Here is a 26,121-nt window from a genome sequence, read left to right as displayed (position 1 = left end):
AATACCTATTGTAACTGTTACAAACTAAATAACAAAACTTTATTTACTTCCCACGTGCGTATACTAAGTTCCCTTGTCCATGCGTAAGTGATTGACGGACTTCGATAAAATTTTCACTGGAACTGTATCGTATGTTCTTCAACCATTTTGGAACTTTTTCGGCAGCGTTTTGTGATCATTTTGGGATGTTGTTGTTGTTGTTGTAGCGATAAGGTTGCTCCCCGACGGCTTTGGGGAGTGTTATCGATGTGATGGTCCTTTGCCGGATACAGAACCGGTACGCTCCGGTAACACAGCACCATTAAGGTGCTAGCCCGACCATCTCAGGAACGATTTATATGGCCACATTAAACCTTCAGGCCATCCCTCCCTCCCCACCCCTAAGTTCCATGAGGAGCTTGGGGTCGCCAGAGCCTCGCCTGTTAGTGAAACAGGATTCGCCGCGGATAGGTGAGGTTGACAATTGGGTTTGGAGAAGCTGCATATTGCGCTGGCAACCTGAAGGGTTGCGCTACAGAGCCCCTTGAATATGGTATTTTAGTCGCCTCTTACGACAGGCATACCTACGGCGGGTATATTCTGACCCCCTAAACCGCTGATAAGCTAAATTGCTTATCATTTTGGGATGAAATCAGACTATATCGAAACCAATTCAGAACAGTTTCAGGATCATGGGATAACTTCAGGATCATTTCGGAACAGTTTAAGCATCCTTTCGGGTACACTTCGGAACTATTTTCTGAATCATTTCCGGATTATTTCTGGACCATTTCAGTACAGTTACAGACTCATTTCAGGATCACTTCATGTTTAGACTATTTCAAAACGAAGTTGAAACAATGCCAGCATCACTTTTTTGATTGTTTTTATAATAATTTCGAGATAATTCGGACACATCCAGCAAAGTACTTGCTTAACCCGCCAATGGTGACGCAAATTTGACTTTGATTAATGGTGACGCCGGTCTCATGCACCGGCGTTTTCAACTGAAGATTTTTCGAAACGTGTTACTAATAGTTCACGTTTTTTTTTTTTAACTAGAGCATTAAAAATAACAATGTTTTAGCAATCCATTAAGAAAAAAATAAAAAAAATCACATATTCATTAAGGAAAATAACGTTAATTAGCCTTTCGATAGTTGGAACTTTTATAAAATGAACAAAAATTGGTATATAATAATACAAATTTAAAATAATATAAAATTAATCCTTGATTATTTTACTTACATATACGATGACTCACGGTCTCACACACCAGGTTAGTAAAAAAATACAGAAATTGTGCTCACTGAGCAGTTTCGTCGTGAACTGATGGTGGGGGACGTGCAATGCGGCAGCTACTCGGAACCGCAGCAAAAAAGAATAATGGAGAAGAAAGTTATACGATTTTTTACACAACCGGTCTCACAGACCAGTAGGTCACCATTGGTGGGTTAAGTTAACGGAGTTTTCCCTACTTCATTATTTTGATATAAAGAAAAACTATTCAAAGAATATGCGATACATTTACATCCCTTCAAAGTTTTATCGAAGTTCCGTCAATCCTTTACACATTGACAAAGCTGGCACTTAGCTCCATTTTAGTTGATATGCACGCGTATCCCTACATTGTTTATCGCCGACCTTTCATTTATGCAAATGCATATGAAATGATAAAAGTATTTAAATAAAACTTACCTGTAGTACAATATTTCTTATTGTCTTTTTCTTATATCTTTGCCGCAAAATAGTCACATTTCTATCACATAAACAGTCACAGTATAACATAATTTGCGGTAACTTAAAAAATTATTATAGAAATTATTTATTTTATATATGTATGTATATTGTAATTTAAAATATTTTTTCCAAACACTGCTCTTTGTTATTTTTATTAGAAATATTGATTCGAGATTTAATACCTCATGGATAAAGTTATTTACGTTGCTTTAATGTTGACCTTATTGCCGACTTTTTTTTCAATAATTAAAAGAATTAAACATTAACGGCAAAAACAACGTAAGTAGCACTAACTTAGTTTAAAAACGTAAATGTGTATGAGTAAAATGTTTTCCAAATTCAAATACATAAAGGAGTTCAGAGTTTTGTGCATTTGATGTTTTTAACATTGCGAATTTGCAATGACGTAGCCAATTCATAGCCATGAGTTTTGTTAGTGTATTGTAAAATTAGTTTATACCACTTTGCAATACAATAATGCTAGACCATTTGCACAAAACCCTGAACATTCCTATAGCAATTTTTTTAATATTTTGAGTTACAATGGACGTACTGAGCTAATGGTATTGGATCTGTTGCATGGAAAGAATTTTTTGTTGACACCGTTGTGTACGAGAAAGTAAGAAATGTTGTCATAGGCTATCTTCAACGAGCGGTGAACAGAGACGCAAGTTAAGGAAAAAAGGCGTTTCATGTATGGATACTTTTGTAGAGAATTCAAATCTAAAAAATGCAACCACTGTAACCAAACTGGTTTCTTGCAAGTCAATTTTGACGGCTATAAAGCATCATTATAGAAAATCATATGACTCAAATTGAAAGAGAAGTTCAAATATCGCCGACTTAGCCCCACTTGCAGAACAGTAAGTTAACCTGACATGAGGGGTTAGACTTTTTCATTTTTTGAAAAAAAAAACTAAATTAAATCTCAGCAAAAAACTATTTGAATTATTCACTGAAAGCATAAGAAGTGTGGCCAATATTAATATTTAATGTTACTGTTCTGCCAGGTTGAGGCATATGCTCCTATCAAACTGCATCAACAAGTAATGTTTGGGAAAAATGCAGGTTTCAACTCTAAACCGACTGATATATATTTTTCCGACCATCATACAAAATTAACTCCACTATTTGGTTTATAGTCAAAAGGTATCGGTTTTGGAACTAATTGTTCCATACTGTTCTCACTGTACATACATATGTATAGCAGGGCGCACGAAAATGGCAGTGGCAATTTTTATCAAATTTCGTCTTTTCGTTTTTTTCGATGATTTAAAAAAAAAAACTTTCAATAACTTAACTGCAACTATACAAATCAGTCTCAAAAACAGTTTCGCAAAAAATTCGAAAATTCGAGACAATTTCAAGAAATTTCGAAACATTTATTTGGAGCTCTCTGAATTTGTTATAGTATGCAGTTTTATTTCTAAACCAATTTCAAGTTGGCAAACCTTCGCGGAGTGTCTTTGTCGTTAATACATCAACAACATATTTTTCCCGTGATTTGGACTCATTTCAATTATGGTGTACAGTAAATCTACTAGTTTTGAACTGCTGCAAATGTAAACTAATGACATTTCACAGAGTCAACCCAGTTTTAAAATCCTATATGCTAGATGGTGCTTCCTTGGAGCGTATATCTGAAGTATGTGACCTAGGTGTTCTTTTTGATGCGAAATTGAGCTTTAACATGCATATTTCATCTATTGTAAACAATGCATCGGGTGTACTCGGATTTATTAAAAGATGGGCTAAAGAATTTGATGATCCTTATTTAACCAAGACTCTTTACACATCTTTGGTTTGCCAAATACTTGAGTATTGTTCCTGTCCCCCGGGATATAAAAATCATATAGATCGGATTGAATCGGTACAGAAGCAGTTTCTAATCTTCGCTTTACGCGGTCTTAACTGGGAATCAAATCAACATCTTCAACCTTATGGAAATAGACTTCTTCTCATTAGTTTGCCAACTTTAGAGAATAGAAGAACATTACTCGGGGTAATGTTCCTTCATAAACTGATTATCGGTGAGATAGACTCCACTGACCTTGTAAGCAGACTGAATTTTTCCGTTCCTGCGAGAACTACAAGACACTATGTACTCTTTCATTTACCCATTCTATGGCGTAATTTTGCCAAATATAGCCCTCTTCGCAATTGGTGCTCGCGCTATAACGAACTGTACAACTGCATTAGTTTTGAGTATTCGATTGCTGCTATCCGTAAGGAAATACTCTCACGTCTGGCATGATATTTTTAAAGATTTTTAAATAAGATGTCAATTTTATTTCAATATTAATTTTAACTAATCTTTATTTTTGATTTGATTTATGTATTAATTAAAGTTTAACTTAATTAATTTGATTGTTTATTATTTAAGTTTTTACTTTAAATTTTGTTTTTTACGCTTATGTTTTCTTTCCTTGTTATATGTATTGTATTTTATATTTAGTAGTCGACCGCTTTGTGTCTGTGTTGGAAAAAAATAGTTTATTTAATTAATAAGAACCGCCCTAATGTAAATATTGTGTACCATTTTTAACATCTATACACATATGTACATATATTAAACAAAACTGTAAAATACTTATTTGAAGGTGCATATTCCACAACTAGGCAATTGCCACATTTTTCGCCAGTCTTCTTTGATTTCGCCTCTTCCCTGCTCGCCATTCGGAAGTATCTATATAAACATGGTTTTACTTTACACAACCGTTTGTAAATATGTACAAATGAATGTGCAAATAAAACTATATATAATATCTACCAGCATGGTAGGTAGATATGCATAAAAAATATGTTACATACCTATTGGGTGAAGTGAATGAAAAATACGCAAATGTTTTCGGTATTATTAATAGGCGCTTAACCTCCTAGACGATTGCTAGCTATCTCTAGTTCGTTATAACCGACGCCAAAGGCGAACATAAGGCTAGATCAAGTATGGTCCCACCTGTCTCTCCCAACTCAGCGGATCTCTGCTCCTTCTGCTGTCAAATACCGGTGTCGATAGGGATGATATTTTGACCGGTGCGTCTACATCCATTCGAATAACATGAAGTAGGCATCGAAGCCTTTACAACTTTATTCGTCGCACTATGTGTATAAAACTAATGCCGCTCATTATTAAACTAACTTAGATAAATTCGGCTGGCATCACGGCGAGGATCATATGTATTCCCAAAAAAAATTTATTTCGAATCCTCTTTCGAAACCGACAGCTATTGACAATTGTATCCGTTTGACTATAACATGAGTTCACACAGTAAAGTAAAGAATGTTTCGTACAACCGAACTCAAAACAAATGTGAGCTTTATCAAAAAACTTTTCAGAAATCGAATAAGCCATATATAAGGAGCGCATTTATTTTGGTGGGTATTTATTGCACTCATAGACACATACGCGCGAACATTGTTAAGTTTGAGATTCTTTTCTCTCAATGCTCCCTCAATTCATTTCTTATTTTATGTTAATCCAGTATTCCAACCAGGTCTTTGGCAGCTCAACTATGTTTTTTTGTTTGTTGCCTCATATTATGTACCTACTTTACATTAGGGATGAACTATGTTGTACATACTTAAAACTCTGATGAATTCAAGGTTTCTGATAATATACCTAGATACATAGATGTCGATAAACTCGATTATTCAGCTATTTCAGTTGGCCAAACTGCATACAAGTTCCTCAAGAGAGAAGTGGGTGGAATGATCTACATAGAATAGAGGCGCCCTATTCACCTGCAAGTCGTATGAGCTCAACGACTGAGATGCAGCAAAGCAAGCGAGGATCACTTTTCGCTTGTTCTTCAAAAAAATCTCATGCGAAAGTTCTACGCTAAAACTGTTTTCGCTATGCTCCATGTACATGCATACCACTACAAAAAAATTTACGTTTGTGTTCAAAGATATGCTGGTGTTTCACATCTCTGAACTAAAAGGTTCAAGGTAGTCATATCAAATTGTTCCCGAGATGGTCGGGCTTGTACATTAATGGTGCTAGTTTTCGGATCGTACCGGTTTGGGGAGTGTCTTCGTCGCACAAGAAGGCATTTTTAAAACATTGTTGATTGTCACCAAGTTGAGATCAATGTTCCTTGGGCCCACTGGCTGAACGGCTAGTTATATTTTTAACTCACGAGTTTACCTGACATGGGGGTTTAAACTCATGCATTTTTGACAAATTTTTTAAGCTAAAAAAATAACTTACCGTTCTCTACGTGATCTTCATCCACGCGCTTTACATCCAACACCTTTCATAGTCATTTCACTATGGTTAAAGTTTCAAATATTCAGCTCTTTGTTTTGTCTCAAATAAAAAATAAGGAAATAAAAAGAAAAATTTAGGAAACCTAAACAAAAACCCAAAAAAACTGTGTACTGATAAAAACACAAGATTCACAATTTGTCGGAAGTTCCTTAATTCGCAATAAGACCATTGGATGTTTTCCTCTTTTGTTGTATGTTGGTTCTAACCCTAATAGTTATCTAGCTCAATGAGAAGTTACTTAAAAATCTATAGCAGGTGTCTTCATTTCTGGATGGATAATAAGAGGGCGCACAAGAAAGTGACCTAAAAGAAAAGTAAGAACAAATAGTATATAACTCGGTTAATGGGCCTAAGAAAAAGTTGTAATAACTTTATAATATACTAGCCTTTACCCGCGGCCCCGTCCGCAAGGCGAAAATTAAATATATGGGATATTCACGTTAGCCTGCTTATCAAGTTATCTGTTTAAAAAGATGTTTCTGTCTAATACATTTTATTTTTCTAATTGAGTAAAAAAAGGACTAAATGAGCTGATATCCTGATAGGATCCCCAAATGATCCCGAAATTATCCAGAAAAATCCACGAAATGACCCCGACGCTATCGCGGACAGATCCCGAAAACCATCTAGAAATGACACGGAAGGGTCTCCAAAAGTTCCCGGAATAGTCCCAAAAAACCCGAAATGACAACGACACTATTCTAGACTTATCCAGAGAACCACAAAGAAATGATGCCTGAAGGGTACCAAAATGATCCCGAAATAGTTCCGAAAAAGTTCCGAAATGACCCTGACGGGCTCCCGGTCTGTTCTCAAAAACCATCCAGAAAATATCCAGGAAGGGTCCCTAGGGGATCCACGACGGATCGCGAAAACCATACAGAAATGATTCCGGAAGGGTCCAAAATGATCCCGTATTAGTCCCGAAAAAGTCCTGAAATGACCCCGACGGGATCCCAGACGGATTCCGAAAACTATACAGAAATGATGCCGGAAAGGTGCTCAAATGATCCCCTAATAGTCCCGAAATGACCGAAAACCATCCAGAAACTATGCCGGAAGCTACCCCAAATGATCCCGTATTAGTCGAGAAAAAGTCCTGAAATGACCCCGACGGGATCCCGAACGGATCCCGAAAACCATACAGAAATGATGCCGAAAAGGTCCCCAAATGATCCGGTATTAGTCGAAAAAAAGTCCCGAAATGACCCCGACGGGATGCCGGACGAATCCCAAAAACCATCCAGAAATGATACCGGAAGGGACCCCAAATGATCCCGAAAAAGTCCCGCAATTATTCCGACGGGATCCTGAACGGATACCGAAAACCATGCAGAAGTGATGCCGGAAAGGTCCTCAAATGATCACCTAATAGTCCCAAAATGACCCTGACGGCATCCCGGAAAGATCCCGAAATCCATCCAGAAATGATCTTGGGAGGGTCCCAAAATTATCCCGAAAGTCTCCGAAAAGTCCAGAAATTACCCTGACGGGATCCCGGACGAATCCTGAAAACCAATCTTAAATGATGCCGAAAAAGTCCCGAAATGACCCTGATGGAACCCGGAAAGGATCCCGAAAACTATCCAGAAATGATGCGGGAAAGGTCCTCAAATGATCTCCCAATAGTTCCGAAAAGACCCTGACGGGATCCCGAACGGATCCCGACATTTATCTAGAAATGATACCGAAAGGGCCCGCAAATGATCCCGTATTAGTCGAGAAAAAGTCCCGAAATGACCCCGACGGGATGCCGGACGAATCCCAAAAACCATCCAGAAATGACGCCGGAAGGGCCCCCAATGATCCCGAAAAAGTCCCGCAATTATTCCGACGGTATCCTGAACGAATACCGAAAACCATCCAGAAGTGATGCCGGAAAGGTCCTCAAATGATCACCTAATAGTCCCAAAATGACCCTGACGGCATCCCGGACAAATCCCGAAATCCATCCAGAAATGATCTTGGGAAGGTCCCAAAATGATCCCGAAATAGTCTCGGAAAAGTCCAGAAATTACCCTGACGGGTTCCCGGACGAATCCTGAAAGCCATCCTTAAATGATCCCGAAAAAGCCCCGAAATGACCCTCACGGGATCCCGAAAGGCTTCCGAAAACTATCCAGAAATGATGCCGGAAAGGTCCTCAAATGATCCCCTAATAGTCCCGAAATGACCGTGACGGGATCCCGAACGGATCCCGACAACTATCCAGAAATGATGCCGAAAGGGTCCGCAAATGATCCCGTATTAGTCGAGAAAAAGTCCCGAAATGACCCCGACGGGATCCCGGACGAATCCCAAAAACCATCCAGATATGATGCCGGTAGGTATCCCAAATGATCCCGAAATGACCCCGTCGGCATCCCGGACGGATACCGAAAATTATCCAAAAATGATGCCGGAAAGGTCCACAAATGATCCCCTAATAGTCCCGAAATTACCCTTATGGGATCCCGGACGGATCCCGAAAACCATCCAGAAATGATGCCGAAAGGTTTCCCAAATGATCCCGTATTAGTCGCGAAAAAGTCCCGAAATGACCCCGACGGGATCCCGGACGGATCCCGAAAACAATCCAGAAATGATGCCGGAAGAACCTCCAAATGATCCCGAAAAAGTCCCCAAATGGCCCCGACATACTCCAGAAAAAGTTCCGAAATGGCTCCGAGGGAATCAACGACGGATCGCGAAAACCATACAGAAATGATTCCGGAAGGATCCCAAAATGATCCCGAAATAGTCCGGAAATGACCCAGATGGGATCCCGCACAGATCCAGAAATGATCCCGGAAGGGTCCAAAAACTATCCCGGAAAAGTAGATAAAATATCGCGAAATGGCTCCTACGGCATCCCGGACGGATCCAGAAATGATCTCGGAAGGGTCCCCAAATGATCCCCGAAATAACCCCGACGTGATCCCGCACAAATCCCGAAAACCATCCAGAAATAATGCCGGAAGGGATCCCAAATGAATCCGAAAAAGTCCCGCAATGATTCCGACGGGATCCCGAACGGATACAGAAAATCATCCAGAAGTGATGCCGGAAAGGTCCTCAAATGAACACATAATAGTCCCGAAATGACCCTTAAGGGATCCGGGACTGACCTCGTAAACCATCCAGAAATGATCGCGATATAGTCCCGAAGAAGTCCCGAAATGGCCCTGACGGAATATCGAAGAATCCCTAAATGACCCTGACGCGATCCCGGACAGATCCCGAAATCCATCCAGAAATGACCTTGGGAGGGACCCCAAATGATCCCGAAAAAGTCCCGCTATGATTCCGACGGGATCCTGAACGGATACCGAAAACCATCCAGAAGTGATGCCGGAAAGGTCCTCAAATGATCACCTAATAGTCCCAAAATGACCCTGACGGCATCCCGGACTGATCCCGAAATCCATCCAGAAATGATCTTGGGATGGTCCCAAAATGATCCCGAAAGTCTCGGAAAAGTCCAGAAATTACCCTGACGGGTTCCCGGAAGAATCTTGAAAGCCATCCTTAAATGATCCCGAAAAAGTCCCGAAATGACCCTGACGGGACCCCGAAAGGATCCCGAAAACTATCCAGAAATGATGCCGGAAAGGTCCTCAAATGATCTCCTAATAGTTCCGAAAAGATCCTGACGGGATCCCGAACGGATCCCGCCAACTATCTAGAAATGATGCCGAAAGGGCCCGCAAATGATCCCGTATTAGTCGAGAAAAAGTCCCGAAAAGACCCCGACGGGATGCCGGACGAATCCCGAGGACCATCCAGAAATGATGCCTAAAGGGACCCAAAATAACCCCGAAAAAGTCCCGTAATGATCCCGGAAACCATCAAGAATTTATCTCTCGAAGGTACGCAAATGATCCCGAAAGTACCCCGACGGGATCCCGGACGGATCCCGAAAACCATCCAGAAATGATGCCGGAAGGGTCCCCAAATGATCGCGAAATAGTCCCGAAATGATTCCGGAATAGTCCCGAAAATGTCCCAAAATAACCCCGACGGGATCCCGGACGGATCCCGAAAACTATACAGAAATGATCCCGGAAGGGTCCCAAAATGATACCGAAATAGTCCCGAAATTACCCCGGCGTAATCCCGGACCGATCCCGAAAACCATCCAGAAATGATCCCGGAAGGGTCTCGATATGACCCTTACGGGATTACAAATAAGGTGAAGCTAATTATAAAACCATGTTAATAAGGCAGCATGCGCATTGGAGCGAATAAAAAGTTATATAGAAACATACAGGTAAAGCTAATAAAAGCGTGCTAATAAAAACAATTGATGGAGGGCGGATGGCGGGAGTAGAGGAGAGGACCACTGATCGTTCCTCCAAAATTGTCTATATCTCGATCTGTATGTACCAGATACCAAAAACTATTGATTTATGAGAAAATTTATATTGAGTTATAACAATTTATAGATTTTACACCAGAGGGGGAGATAAAGGGGGAGGGCGGAGGGTGTCACTGCTTACTTTGTAAGCCCTCGACTTATTTGACCCCTTGAGTCTGTGATATTGGTGAAGGCCAGTATACGTAAAGTTATAATGTGTAAAAATTATTAAAAAATAATTGATCGAAGGGGTCGTGGGACCCCCACCCCTCTTTCCATGTTCGAAAAAAATTTCGCTAGTAGACTACTGTCTGTGTCCCAAATTTCATCAAAATCCGTGTAGCCATTCTGGCGTGATTCAGTCGCAAAGACGAAAAAATATAATAGTTAAATTATAACTGTTCCTAGGGGGCGGAGACCACGCCCCTTTTGAAAAATATATAGCTAGTAGATCCTTCTAGACTATTGGCTATATGTGTGCAAAATTTCATCCAAATCGGTCCAGCCGTTCTTGCGTGATTGAGTCACAAAGACAAACGTCTGGACAAACATCCAAACATCCAAACATCTTCACATCCAAACTTTGCCATTTATAATATATATTAGATGAACCCTATCCCCCTATCAAAAAATTTAAATCATCTTTTTTTATCTAATATCAGAATCCATAATAATGAATAGGGTTAAGTTATGTCTTCATTTGCTAGTCTGAATTTGACCCATTTGCCCTTAAAACTACTATTACACCATACAATTCTTGAATTCAAAGGGAAGAGTACAACAACATCCGTACCATCAAGTCGTTTCAATTTTTTCTTGCTATCTCTTCCTCTGCTTGTATGCCGTTTCAGACTTGCTTTCAAGAAAAATTTATAAAAATAAACGCAAGGCGAATTCAGTACCAGGTGGTGTTATCCCATCAGCTGATTGCTTCTTCTTGATAATTTTCCATACAAAGCCTTGTACAACAAAATGTCAGTTAATGGAAGTCTATGAAAATTTTCTTTTGACTTGACATTCATCTGCACGGCGAATTGATTGAATTCGCTTTGCCACCACCTAGTATAGATTCGCCTTGAATAAACTCGAATAGAAAGTACTAAAGGGAGCGCCAACAGAGTAAAACGGGACTAAATGTCTCCAATCGGGACCCAAAATTTATGTGCCCCCTTTTGCACTATACAATTTTTGAATTCAAGTCTGTAGCGATAAGGCGAAGGGGGTGAGAAGAAAGCAGAATAGTACAACATCCGTACCGTCAAGTCGTTTCAATTTTCTTGCTATCTCTTCCACTCTCTGCTTGTATGTAAATTTTTGTTCACACGCGCTTTCAGATAAATCGATAAAAGTAAACGCGAATAGAAAACACAAAAGGGAACAGAATTTAATTCAAGAATTGTATGGGCTGTTATTACCATTAGGCTATGGGATCTATTGAACTAAAGAACGAAAGAACTAGATATTTTAATTGAACTAGTTCGCTAGTTCTTTCAGTAAAGTGAACTAAACTTTTATGTGGCAACTTTGAAAATTAACATTTCAAAATGTATGGCAACTCGCTTCTTTGTCAAAATTAAAACAGCTGATCTAATTTCGCGATGTTAAGCGCCATATCGTAATTTTGTGAAGTTTTACAATTTATTTTAGAAGTTTAGTATTTTAAATGTAGTAGTGTTTCCATTTTGCTTTCATAAATTTAACTAGAAAAATGTGTGCTTAATACATAATGATTTGTGTCAGATTCCAAAGCGAAGTGAAATATGGAAGCACTTTAAGAAACTCGTGAAGGAAACAAAATGAAATGCAACTACTGCCGAATTTCGATATGTGTTGCATATATGATGTTTAAATCAGGAAGCGAGTATATTTGACTTCGGAATTGAACTATTGAACTAGTTTAATCGGTTGAACAATAGTTCAATTAGGTGACCGAACTGAGAGCCAAAAGAACTAGTTCGATGGACTGAACGAACTAAAAGTGAACTAATCTTTTCATTGAACTAAAAAATCTAAGTCTAAATACCATTTACCGTTGGGTTTTCCGTTTATGAAGTGAGCTTTTAAAGTTATACTTTTTTAAGGGCCACCTCAATGTGCATAAATACATACATACATACGTACATGACGCTTAAGGTAAAATGCACAAGATATGACATGTAGCTACGATTCCTGTCCGCCTCAAGATCTGCACACGAACCTCTTTCAAGCATCGCAACAAAAAGCAAACAATTATAGAAAAAGTAATAAATTAAGTTATTTCATGTATATTCGTGCCCAAAACAAAAACAGATAAATAGGTATTAAAAGTTGCGTGCATCCCCGTGTCTTTGTAAATTATGATAGGCAAATTTTTATCACCGTGAATTAGAGAAATATAAGTGATTTCTAGTTTCCAACACTTTTTAGCTTTTAATCGCATCAACAGTGTCGAACCAAGCTTTCTTGGTGTTAAATACTCTTTTTCACTTTGGCGAAATACTCTTCACGCACTTTTTATAACTGAAATAGCATTTTCTAACTAATTAAACAAACTGCATACACGAGAATTTGAACAAACATCTTGTTCTTCGAGTTAAATTTATTTAACTAGACTAAAAATACCACTTTTAAAAACATTAAAAATACAATCCACCCTAATGTAGAGACATATATATGTACATATGTAAGTCAAAGAAGTGCCACAGCGTGACGTTTACAAATATTGAGTACATAATAATATGCTTATAGATGCTGAAATCAATGTAGACGAAATATGATGTTGACTGAAGTTGAAGAGGCGTGTAAGAGAGAAATGAACAATAAAATAGAGGAAAAGCGAATTGTGTGACAGCCAACGAGTTGATTCACATTTTTCTCATATTACAAAAACTAGTCTCAGGTTTTGGCATCTGCTTTTCCATAAATAAGTAGAAGGTATGAGCACTTAATATGGAAACATATCGAGCTTAACGTGGCGTGGTTATCATCGATTTCGCTCATTTTCAATACCAATCTATTCTGAGCCCGGATAAGCTCGTGTACCAAATTTGGTTATCGTGTTAACGGACAAAGGGACGGGCGGACATGGCTCAATCAAATTTTTTTTCGATACTGATGATTTTGATATATGGAAGTCTATATCTATCTCGATTCCTTTATACCTGTACAACCAACCGTTATCCAATCAAAGTTAATATACTCTGTGTGCAAAGCACGCTGAGTATAACAAGTTAGTCTAGTGTTAAGTACTATACAAACATGTGTATGTAACTAATGGAGCTTCATTTTTTTGAAAATATGTAGGCATGGGAGACCAAACATATCGTCGTCATGTGTGGACCAAAATTCAACTTATGTGAACATATTTTGAATTCAAAAATACATTATATTGTATTATACAATACATTTTTTCCTCAAATTTGTTTTTGTTGTTGTACCAATGAAGACACTCCCCGACAATCTCACGAGCGATTTAATGAGACCACATTGATCTTTCTAAATTTAAGTTAAAATATTTAACGGTTTAAGATAGGAACAGAAAACCCTCACCTGTAAAATTGTCTTCTTCGAACTTATGATAGAATTTTAATACTGGATCGATATGTACAAAAGTTGGCAGGTTGCTTCTTTTTGTTATTGTGTTAACAGTGCTTCCGCTCATTTAATAGGTACGACCACTAACAAATCAACACATCAAAGTCCCGTAACGGGAGTTCAAGAAAACTACCATTTTCAACAGGGTTCAATCATAGGGGTTGAAAAGGCGGTTGGTTTCATTTGGGTACACATCGCATGCACGTCATACATTACGTATGTGCGGGTTGATTTTGCACAAGTAAGGGATTAACCAGTTACAGTATCCAGAATGAAGTTGGGCCAGAGTGACTCGTAGTCTGCTTTCTACCTCTTTAAGTTTTGGATAGTTTATATTGATAACGTGGTTCACCGGGCTTGACCGAGCGATACTCATAACGCGTACGAGATATTTCCTTATCCCTTTTGGAGGCGGGGCTAGATGAAATAGTTTGCTGGGATTTCCAGGTGTGTGACAATTCAGCAAAACCTATCTTTTCAGCATTTAATTAGGCTCTTTTATATTGAGCTATTTTCCGTTGCTTTGTATGCAGTGTTCAGGGGTCATTAGAAAAAATCCCGCGGCAGGGTAAAAGTCTAGAAGTCGACTGCTAATACGCGTCCAAAAATATTGGGAGATATCGGGATGTCAAAAGAAGCGTATTGACTTCGGAAACAATAATCCGAAGGCGGAAAAGAATGTCCAGAGATATTTGCAGTTGAAGTTGGCAATTTTCATGTAGTTGTTTTGCATTGAAAAAAATGTTGTGTACAAAGGGATTTTGCACGCATTTAAGTTTGATCCCATCCCATTGGTGGACCGACCAGGGCCGAAGGCTGGCAACACAGAAAGGTGTTCTGCGCAAAAATACTATGGATCCCACCCCGGTCTTGTAGGGACCCAGGGTCACTTTTGGGCTTTTCGTTAATATCTTTTGAACGAGTTAAAATTTTTATTTTCCGCTTTCGGATTATTGAGGGTCTCTTAAGCTAGCCCGACCCATATGCACAATCAAAAAACGAGACCGTCTAAATTGCACAACATTTAATACTAATTTAGTACGTTTCAATTAAATTTATTACACTTGTATTTTAAAAAATATCGAGGGTTGGGCTAGCTTAACCCATTTGCGCTCTCTGTACTATATAAACGACACCAATACAAGCCATGCCTAAAACTTTGCTACGACTTTTATAACAAAACTATTTAGATGTGCAGCCACCTTGTAATATTATCTTCGTTTTGCCTAAGATTACAGATAAATTGGTACAACAGATGATTCCAGATTTTGACATTTGCACATGCAGTTTTAACATCGGAGTTAGTCAGAAGAAAAATTTGCGATTTTTCATTAAAATATTGGAATTACCATTTAAATATTCATAATTTTAAAGTGTAAAAAGACAATCTTATTTAGTGCCGTGCTTGTAAATGTTTATGATTTGCAGGATTTAGGAAATCATTTTGTCAACTGTCGCTTTCTTAGTACAATGGGCACATGTGATATGTATGTTCATGCACCGTAATGCGAATTTCGATGACGATTCTGAATGGAACGATAGTGATGACGAACCCTTGTGTAGCGAAAGAAGACGTTTAAATCCGTCTGACTCACGGCCAAAATGGAAAAATGCACGCCGTCTTACTCCTCCCAGTTTATGAATAATGATTGCTCATCGGGAAAAGTCGAAGTTATTGAACAGCTACCTAAACTTTCGTCGGTAAGGATATTTGAAAAAAATATTTGGTGAGGAGGTAGTCCATTTGATCAAGCAGAACACTAACCTGTATGCTGCCTAAAATAATAGGCATGACTTCGTACTGGACGATGATGACCTACGGAGATTTTTGGGTATCCTAATACTATCTGGCTATCATAGACTACCACGGATGCCAATATTGGAGTTATGACGAAGATCTTGAAGATTCTATTGTGTCGAACGGTATGTCACGAAACGAAACTTTCACTTAGTTGATAATAGCCTTGCATATACTTCCAATGATAAGATGTTCAAAATTAGACCCCTGCGTGACCTATTGATTCAAAAGTTTTGTCCGAACGGGATATTTCATGAAAACATTTCGATCGTCGAATCAATGATAGAATATTATGGCCACCATTCCTCTAAGCAATTCGTTCGAGGTAAGTCAATTAGATTCGGTTACAAAAACTGGGTAGCAGCCAGTTCTGATGGTTACTCCTATGTTTTTGATGTATATTGCGGAAAAACATCTGTCACCTCAAAAGGTCATAGAGTTGTCAAATCGTTGTTACTAAAAATGCCTTCGATACCTGAGGAACATACAATTTATTTTGACAATTTTTTTACTAATTGTGATTTACTGCGAGACTTGAAAGAAACTGGATATAAAGCAACTGGAACAATGCGTGAAAATCGCACTGGTATTCGTGGTAAAAATGGTGGTGGGTTATCTTCACATACATGCTTGATATGAGCATATCTAACACTTGGCGTCTACATACTTTATCTAGCGAAAATAGGTTCGACCAATTGGCTTTCAGAAGGCACATTGCTCGGAGCTACCTTAAGAACCGTAACGTCAACAAAGCTCGTCCATCCGGCTGTATCGTAGCAGGTCCAAACAGGAACAACGGAAATATCCCTGGAAAGCTTCCCAAACAGTTACGATATGTTTTGTGTCATACGCGAATAAAATGACAATGTACAGGATGCCAAAAAACGATATACATTGACAAAGAATGTTTTAAAATATATCACTCATAAGTGCCCGCTGTACTAAATAAAGCACACCCTCAAAAGTCAACTTTTATCACTTTTTCGTAAATTTGTAACACTGAACTTAATTAATGTGATTTGTAAGATGACAAAACTGCAAATAAATATAAAAAAAAGACTTAATACGGACTTTGTTTGGGCGTAAATGGGTTAAGCTTAAGTTAAGTATTAAATGTTGCGCAATTTAGTACGGTCTCTTTTGATTTAAAATACAAGGGTAATAATTTTAATTAACCGGTACTAAATGTGTATTAAATGTTGTGCAATTTAGTACGTCTCGTTTTTTGATTGGGCTGAAAAGGCTGGGCTAGCATAAGAGACCTGATTATTGTTGTCAATACACGTCTTAAGACACGTCTCTTGATTTTTTTAGACGCATATTAGCAGTCGACCCCTGTTCTAGACTATTACCCGCGGCAGTCCTGAGCGAAGTATTTCTTGGTGGATTTGGCTGAAAGAGATTTCTGGCAAATAGGAGTGGCTTTAATTTGTTCGCTTTCATCTGTGATTTGTTCATTTTCGTATGAAATTTGTATTGTTCATAACTGTGGTTACAGTAGTCAATAATCGCTTAAGTCATATCCTTTTAGATAGGACTTGGGCGATTATTGCTTATGACCACAAATCAAAGTTCTTAAGGAATGCAATCCATGCATTTCCATGCCTGGACTAATACTTTTGGATTGCAACCTTTATAAACAGTTGAATTCTCTAAAATATTAAACTCCTAATTTACTAGATACGCGATTTTATTTTACGTTTTGATATTTCATTACCTACGTAATTGTTACTTTCAGGCTGTAGGTTTACCTCCTGAATGTCTGCCTCGTGTTTTTGCTACAAGACGGCATATCATATGCTAATGTACATTTACGCCTTCTGGTTTCTAACCGGAGAAAGTATCGGTCATATCGAACTTATTTATTGCATATATTTATATTGTTTTTTTTTTTTTCTTTTCAAAAATCGGCAACACAATTTCTGGATGGCTGCATCAAATTTACTAAGAGCTTTTCTATTGCTTATTGATATACTTTTCGACTTAAAATATAGAGTATTATGGTAGAATATTAATGTATTTTGGAAAAAATTTTACAAATAAGTGTTTTTTCGTAAAAGAAACAATTTAAAAAAATACCTTAAAACGGCAAAGAAATGTTCATTTCAATCCCATTCATAACACTATGCGACAAAATCAACTTTTTTTGTGGGTATTGGACCAAACCAACTTTTTTGAGGAGATTGAGGCTTAAGTATAAAAAGTACTATCTCCGTTTTCCTAAGTTAGCCTTCAAAAAATAGATATCGGCTTTCGAAGTTCGAAATTCTACATTTCGAAATTTTATTCTTTTTTGTTCACGCGTTCAGCAAATTAAAAAAGTGAAATTGTGGTCGTGCTCTTTTCCCTTATTTGAAGGGCTGAATTCTTTTTTTGAGAAATTTATTATAACAGCTGGTATACGAGGTGAAAAATCAGAACTTCGAAAATATGCAGCCGAATTCTAAACAAAAATACCGTGCGAGTTTTTTTTTCCTTCTCCCATTCCGCGTACTCTAAATAAAAATTCGTTGTGAGTTTTTTCACTTCTCCCTTTCCTCCTATTCTCAACAATGTTCGAAAAATCGGAAACCGGTTATGGGAGAAAAGTAGGTATTATGAATGTGAGTGAGAGGGAGATTTCTCTGCCATTTCTTAGGAGTTTTTTCACCCGTTAAATTAAAGGGAATGCATCAAAATAGTTAAAGGAAATTGGTTCTTTTAAGAAAGAACACTTATTTGCTAAAATATGTACATTCTACCATAATATTCTTTATTTTAAGTCGAAAAGTATATCATAAGAAACGGAATAGCTCTTGTTATATTTGATGCAGCCATCCAGAAATGGAGCAAGGATTTTTTAAGAGGGCTTAAATAGAGTTTGGCATATTATGACGAAAGACGAATTCAACTCGTCTTGGCCACCAGAAAATTGCTTTGCTGAATGGAAGCAGGCAACTCCAGCGGATTTGTGTTATCCCGCCGCCTTCTTCTTCTTATGCTCCTCAGTTGATGTTGCTGTGGCACCAATTCATTACTCATTTCAGTGAATACCACATGAAATGCAATACTGTGCATTGTTTACATTTTATTTCTTAATTTGAAACAAATTTGCAAAAATAATTAAACTTTTAAATTTTAAAAAAAAAATAAGAAATGCGCAACGAAATCTCAATTGACAAAACAGCTGACTTCGAAAATTCGAAATTCCTATTCCTCAATTATTGTGCTCCCTAGGGGAAAAGAATTTGAGGAATTTTTCCGCGGGAATAAAAAAATCCGCGAGAACAAAATTCTGAGGGAATATTTAGAATTGGGCTGATGAATTTTCGTAACCCATATAAAAAATCTTAATATTGTTGTGAAGTAACCACCTTCCTTGCCTTTATTTTGGTATGAATATCTTTAAACTTTATGAAGAAAAATTTGGCAAAACCCCTGTTTATGCGAAAAGATTCCTTTTTACCAGCTAGAAATTGTGCTGGTTAAAATAAATTTTTGGTAAAAAAACTAAACAGGGATTTTGCAAATTTTTCTTCATAAAGTTTAGAGATATGCATATCAAAATAAAGGCCAGTTAACCACCTTCACAGCAAAATTAATATTTTTTATATGGGTTGCGAAAATTCGGAAATATGAGCTTTTTCTTATTTTCGAAGTTCTGACATTTCACCTCAGCTCATAACAGCTGTTATACAAAATTTTTCAAAAAAAGAATTCAGCCATTCAAATATTAGAAATAGGTGGGCCACGACCACATTTTCACCTTTTTAATTTGCTGAACGCGTTAACAAAAAAAAAAAATTCGAAATGTAGAATTTCGAAAGCCGATATCTACTTTTTGGAAGCTCACTGCGAAAAACGGAAATTGTACTTTGTCTACTTAAGCTTCAATCTCTACAAAAAAATGGATTTGGTCCAATACCCAGCCGGCTGTTGCACAGTGTAATACCTACTTTTCTTCATTAATCGGATTTCCCTTTTTCGTATATTGTTCAGGATAAGAAAGGGAGAAGTGAAAAAGCTCCCGAAAAGTTTTTATTTAGAATGCGAGGTTGGGAGAATGGAAAACCCCGCGAGGAATTTTTCAACTTTTTTAAATTAAAATTTTAAATTTCTTAAAAATCAGTTGCGGGAGATCCATGTGTACCCAAAATAAGAAGAAAATAAAAATATTTCAAGCACTTCCTGTAGGGTTCTATTAAAATATTATAAATTCTAACTTTATATAATTTGTAAATTCATTAGTTTATTCAATAATTTTATTTTAATTTCTTGATTTGTTATATTTCAAAAATTTTCCTTTTTTTGATTATTAAAAAAAATATTGTCAACTACTGGAATTGTATTTTTATTATATTCATCTCCACATTTTTTCTATTTTTTTTTAATTGAAAATATTTTTTAATAATCAAAAAAAATTAAAATTTTTGAAATATAACAAATCAAAAAATTAAAATAAAATTATTGAACAAACTAATGAATTTATATATATATATATATATATATATATATATATATATATAAAGTTAAAGTAAAATGTATAATATATTAAAACGACCCCTACACTTCCTTTATATAAATAGGCAAAAATCAGCAAAAACAATGTTCCCTTATACAAAGACATACGTATTCTTGCTGAACTTTGATTTTTTTTAATTTTGACATAGACATTGTAAAAATATTTATGATAATTAAAAATATAGAGTGGAGCGCACACTACTTGAATTGGAAAGTTGGCAGGAAAGGAGTCAACTTATCAATATATAGTCAATTAATTGCGCCCCACCATTATATTTTTAATTCTCATAAATATTTTTGCAACTTCTATGTCAAAATTAAAAAATCAAAGTTCAGCAAGAATATGCCTTTGTATAAAGCACATTTTTTGCTGATTTAGGTCCATTAATATTAAGGAATTGCTTAAATTTTTTTTATTTTCTACTTTTTAGTTCTAGGTGGAAGAGAAATGCCTTATTTATTAAAAGGTCAAAATCTTATTTTTATTAAGTCAGAATACATTCAATACTTGTATGTATACAATATAGGACATATCAGAGAAATACGTCAAGCTATATTAATTTCTAAGCTAGTTGAAAATTGCTCATGTATGCCAAGCTTGGATTGCTACGAGTGAGTACGTGGCTTACTTGCTATAATTATTTCGATCCGTCCGCTACCTAACGGAACTTTTTTCCTTTTGTTCCCTTTTCAAGGTGTCTTGTCCTATCTGTGAAGTTTCATGTTTGTAGCTCCCTTAGAAGCTACTTAGAAATCAATCGCAATATTCGCTCCGTTCCGTACGAGTTTTATTAATATTTCAATCCGTGCGCCTCCTAACGAAGGTTTTTGTAATATGTTTTATACTGTCATCGGCCTCTGAATTCAGTTTGTAAGTTCAAGTCTCTAACTCTTAGAGAAGTTACCTAAAAGCCGGTTTAAAATTTCCAAATTCTCATCTAATTATTGCGATCCATTCGCCACCAAACGGATTTTTTCCTTTTTGTTGCTCGGTGTCTTAAAGCCCCGACATATAAGCAGACTTTCACATAGATGCGTTCTACTAAATCTTATGCATTATGAGTAGATAGCACGTATTTTTATGGAGAACGGTAGATTCAGCGACACTGGCGCCATCTGATATGGAAATGTATGTAGCCAACTCCCAAATTTTGTTGCAAGCAAATCATAAGAATTTGACATTTGCTTTGGCTAAGGGTGTTGGCGCACTTTGCAAGTGATTATATTTTTCCCACTGGTTGGTAATTTTTCTAACATTTTTGCAATTAAAAACTGCAATATAACAATCGAATACGACACAAAATATATTAGCATGTATTTTTGTTGTATAGGGAGAATGTTTATAACAATGCTTCGCGAAATTTTGTATGTGAATGGGCAAGGCGAAATAAACTTCAATTACCAAGTCTGAATTTCCTTCATATTTTCAAACGCAACATCTTGGTTGATTGTGGCGATGTTATTAGAATGCATAAGCTTGTGCCGCGGCCTTTAACATATATGTAAAGTTTTAAGTTTGGAGCTCAATAAGAAGTTACTTAAAAATCGATTGCAAGATTTGTATTGAAAATGCGTATATACATTCAACCGACCTAATACTAAGGAAATAAAATTTGAGGAGCACTAAACTTGGTGAATTTTTAAAGAACTTATTGTGGATTAATCAACTCATACGAATGTGTTCAATATTAACTGTGCAGGTGCTTTTATTTTTTTTTTGCAGGTGCTACTTCACAAAATCGGATATATACATACATACATAGTGTTGAGATATTGAAGATATTCGACGACACTTCGCCATGACAGTACCATAAAAATTATATACACAGATATGTACTACAAGCATACATACATAAATATGTATATAATTATATTCATCAGTTTGAATGCAATTTATAACGATTGCATATACACGAACATTAGCGAATACACGACTTATTTCTTGGTTGTAAAGAAAAAATTAATTTAACAACTACAAAGGTACAAACTTTCAATAAGCATTCGCTTCTAACAAAATGAAAAATCCATAATGGTACTGAACCGCGACGCCGCCATCAAAAAAAAAACGAACAAATTAATTGTCTGCATATTTTTCTTATCCATACCCAATAAACAAAAGACAATTTATTCCTCAAAAGTTCACAATAAGAATTGGTTGAAGTATCCATATACATATGTACATATGTAATCATAGTACAGATTTACAATGTATGTATGTAATACTCCTATATTGCTTATAGAAAATGCTCCCAGTGAGAGCAATTTTTTACTTTAGCCCACAACTGCCCAAAAATATCGGGAGGTGTCAAAAGATGCGTTTTGAACCCAGGACCGCGAATGCGATTTTATTTCTGTAAAAAGGGGTGGGATCCATAGTATTTTTGCGCAGAACACCTTTCTGCATTGGCGACCTTGGGAAAAACTTTACAACTCAGGCATGACGTAGCTGAATGCGTTTGTAACCATTTCAACTATCGTAGGAGTGCGGGTTCGACTCCCACACCCGGGAGAAAAGGCTTTGAAGAGATTTACAAGGTATAATCGAAACAGCTGTCGCCTTGTCCGTCCTGATATCACGTTGTTTAAATTTTTCCCAAATTATTAAATAAAGAAGGTAACGTTTTACAAGACGGTGAACCACCTAATTTTTATCAAAAATTACTCCACCTCCGTTTTAAGAATCCGAAATCGGAAATTAAAAATTTTATTTCTGTCGAAAGTTATTTACAAAAAAAACCGTATAATGAAATAGGGGTCCGACCCATAGTTTTTTTGCATAGAACACCTTTCTGCGATGGCGGCCCTGGGTGAGTCCCACGCCGATTTGGGGATCAAAATTAAATGAGCGCAGAACACATTTCTGCATTAAGAGTGTGTGCGTGTATGTGTACAACAAATCTGCCAAGAAACAAAAACCACAAAAAAATTTTAACCGATTTTTTTGCTTATATCTTTTGACAGAAATAAAAATTTTAATTTTCGCTTTCGTATTCTACGGAGGTCGAGACGCGTCTTTTGATACCCGTTTTGTTAATTTTTGATAAAATTTAGGTGGTGGCGCCGTCTTACAAAACGTCACCGTAAAGAACTACCAAAGTTTAAATTTAGGTAAATTCGATTATTGAATACAAAAACATTTAAACAGCAATATATCGGCACTCAGATGCTTGTGAGTGTACTAGCAGCAATATAGGAGTACTATATACATATATGGACGTGTCATATTTGGATCATTTTATTTTCTTTTTTTTTTCCATACAAATTTAACAATACAAAATTTTAAATTAGATTGAGATCAACAAATTAATCAACGTACATCTATGAAATAAGTATGTTAACTTTACCTTTACCACACGTGAAAAAACACGTATGTATCTTTGAGTTTAAACAGCTGACGTTTGATGACAGTTTACAATATTTCAACAAAAAATCTTCCGACTACTCTTAACAGAGGGGGCCCTAATTAGCTTTTTGCTGCGCTCATTGTATTCGGAAATCCGTGTACGGGATGTATTTCCAATATATTTCACCATTCTGAGATGGTTTTATCACTGCTCCATAAAACAGACAAGTGACAAATGAAATGTCAATATTGCAACTATACTAGATATTAGCCTTTCACATGTATTTCAGGGTTAACATTTGATATTTCGGAAGGGTTGTTTGATACAAAAGAAAAATGTTTAATGGGTAATATGTATGTTCGTCCACATGTGTAGACTATCTTATGAACATGGCGTAAATACATGAAAACGCAAATTTTCATAAAAGCATTAAACTTGCCTTTTTAATCTGTAGTATTTATGAGCGTTTGCCAATAGTTGATTTTACCGCATTTAAATCAATAGGGTGGCATGGGCAAAAGATGAACGATACAGAGAAGACGGCAAATAAAAAAGCAATAAACTAATTTTCAACGTTTCTACAACACAAACGCAGAAAACATGTTCGTCGTTGTCGCCTCAAGTTGGTGTAGATGTAGCGAACGCCATCACCATCTCGCATAGTCTATCATCGATGTCGTGGAGACAAACGAAGCGCACTCGAATAAAAATCAAGTCAAGGTGGCAAGGTGGGATGGGCCGCCTAGAGGGGGCTAATGCACAGTGCGACGGTCAACGCAGCGATGTGTATATATATATACATATTGACAGGAACACAAACGCCATTCAACCAAGCATGCAAATGTCCAATACCATCGAAATAAATTATGCAAATACATACATATGCGTAGAAAAGTAACAGAAAGTCATGAATTCAATTTGATATAAAAATTAATTTTAACTAAAGCATAGATATACCAAAGCTTTCTAACAGCTGTATTCCAATTTTATTGTTCACCGTTATACATGCGGTTTTCTATTTCTTACTTTGTTTTTTTTTCGTCTTATCATCTCTTGTTAATTGTATGTCATGATGGAATTACATTACGTTGTATGTTTTCTCCGTTTGTTTTTTTTTAATACTTTTTTGCATTCAATTTCATTTCAATTCATTTCTTTTTATGAGTTATTTATTGCACTTTTTTGTTTTGTGGTTCATTTTACACGCACGTTCACCAAATATTTTGAAACAAAGGGTATTTGAATGCTGTTGCTTTTTTCGGAGAGCAACTGCCCCAAAAGAAACTATGAATAGCAGAAAATAAAGATGAAAAAAACCTATTATCGGCTTCGTTGGTCATCGTCGCCGTGAAGTACAGAAATTTTTCTTCTCGTTTTCTCTCGATTTTCACCAAGTGTCTGCAGTTCGTTGATTTTCAAAGTCAGTTATTCACAGTAAAATCACTATCAATTTATAAAACTTTTAATACAAGAGATAGCTCTTATGTTTATTAACAAAGTTTTCCTAATTTAATTAATTATTTTCCACTTATTTTACCATTTACACAAATTTTTAACACAACTTGCACATAAATGTACGCACCAAATCAAAGACCTCCATTTTGTTTTAAGAATTCATTCTTTTGCCGACGACGATTGATTTGACAGCAGAATACAGAGTCGAGAAAATAGTGGTGCCATATCATTTAAGTGAAACTAGCAATTTGTTTGACAGCAGCCGGTGTGGGATTTTAGCAAAGCCTAATGCTGCATTTACATAGCATCTAATGCATTGTTACTCATGAAATTAGGTTAATTTTTGGATGAACGCTTCTAACATAATTTTGAAATCTGCTTTTATTAGCTGTCATTATTTGCAAACAATCTGCAAAAGCACGATCAAATAAAAAAATAAAAAGTATCACTATCCTATAATTTACTATATCTTCATATATTGTATAATTTGCAATGGCTTCATGCATTCGGGCAGTTTAAAATACCAATATAATTGAAAAATATATATTCAAAATTTTGTTACCTTATGCTGGGAGCACTGGAGGATTGGAAACGCGTCCTTTCCATCCTACCTTAACAGAGTGTTGCCCACACTAGTCCGTTTGTCACCCTAGTAAATATATTGATCGGAAACACTTGGCATCCCGACAGCATATGCAATAGAACTAAGTAATTAATTGTAATAATGAATTGTATTTAGTAGTTTAAGTTAAAGCCTAAACAGCCCTAATAATAAATAAATTAAATTAAACGGTGGTGTTATTTCAAAATGAAGGTATAATAAATTATTGCTACATTCGTGGATCAAAAAGAAAGTTAAACAACTAATTTCGAAAAATGTGTGAAATATAGTTGTAAATATTGCTAAATTGTTGTTCAAACTTTAGTTAATGTTTAGATTGTGAAAATACAAATCACCAGCAAATCTATAACCAACTACCAGTTTGAAGGTGGTAACAACAATTGAATTGGACGAAGCACTGTTAACACAACAACAACCAGCCTCATCTGGGGCCCTATTCAGTAACTCTGAGTTTTAAAATGTACACTTTTTCTTCATATAATTTGTATGAAAGAAAATGTACAT

The 26,121-nt window shown here is 36.4% G+C and overlaps 1 protein-coding gene across 4 annotated transcripts in view; it reads right to left on the bottom strand.

The window, feature by feature from the left end:
* Window positions 1-25,173, bottom strand: part of kis (kismet) — a 256,293-nt gene extending 231,120 nt beyond the window's left edge. For 2 of the 4 annotated variants that reach the window (XM_067766689.1, XM_067766690.1), the window contains exon 1: window positions 24,567-25,141. The gene's annotated coding sequence lies outside the window, so the exon portion shown is untranslated. Of the gene's footprint in view, window positions 1-24,566 lie in introns of all 4 variants that reach the window. The other 2 variants (XM_067766692.1, XM_067766691.1) reach the window with 2 other exon arrangements.
* Between the last annotated feature and the right edge of the window lie 948 nt (window positions 25,174-26,121).

Source organism: Eurosta solidaginis, chromosome 2 (assembly GCF_040869045.1).
Source record: "Eurosta solidaginis isolate ZX-2024a chromosome 2, ASM4086904v1, whole genome shotgun sequence".
NCBI classification, from domain to species: Eukaryota; Metazoa; Arthropoda; class Insecta; order Diptera; family Tephritidae; genus Eurosta; species Eurosta solidaginis.
This window is presented reverse-complemented; position numbering and strand designations above follow the sequence as displayed.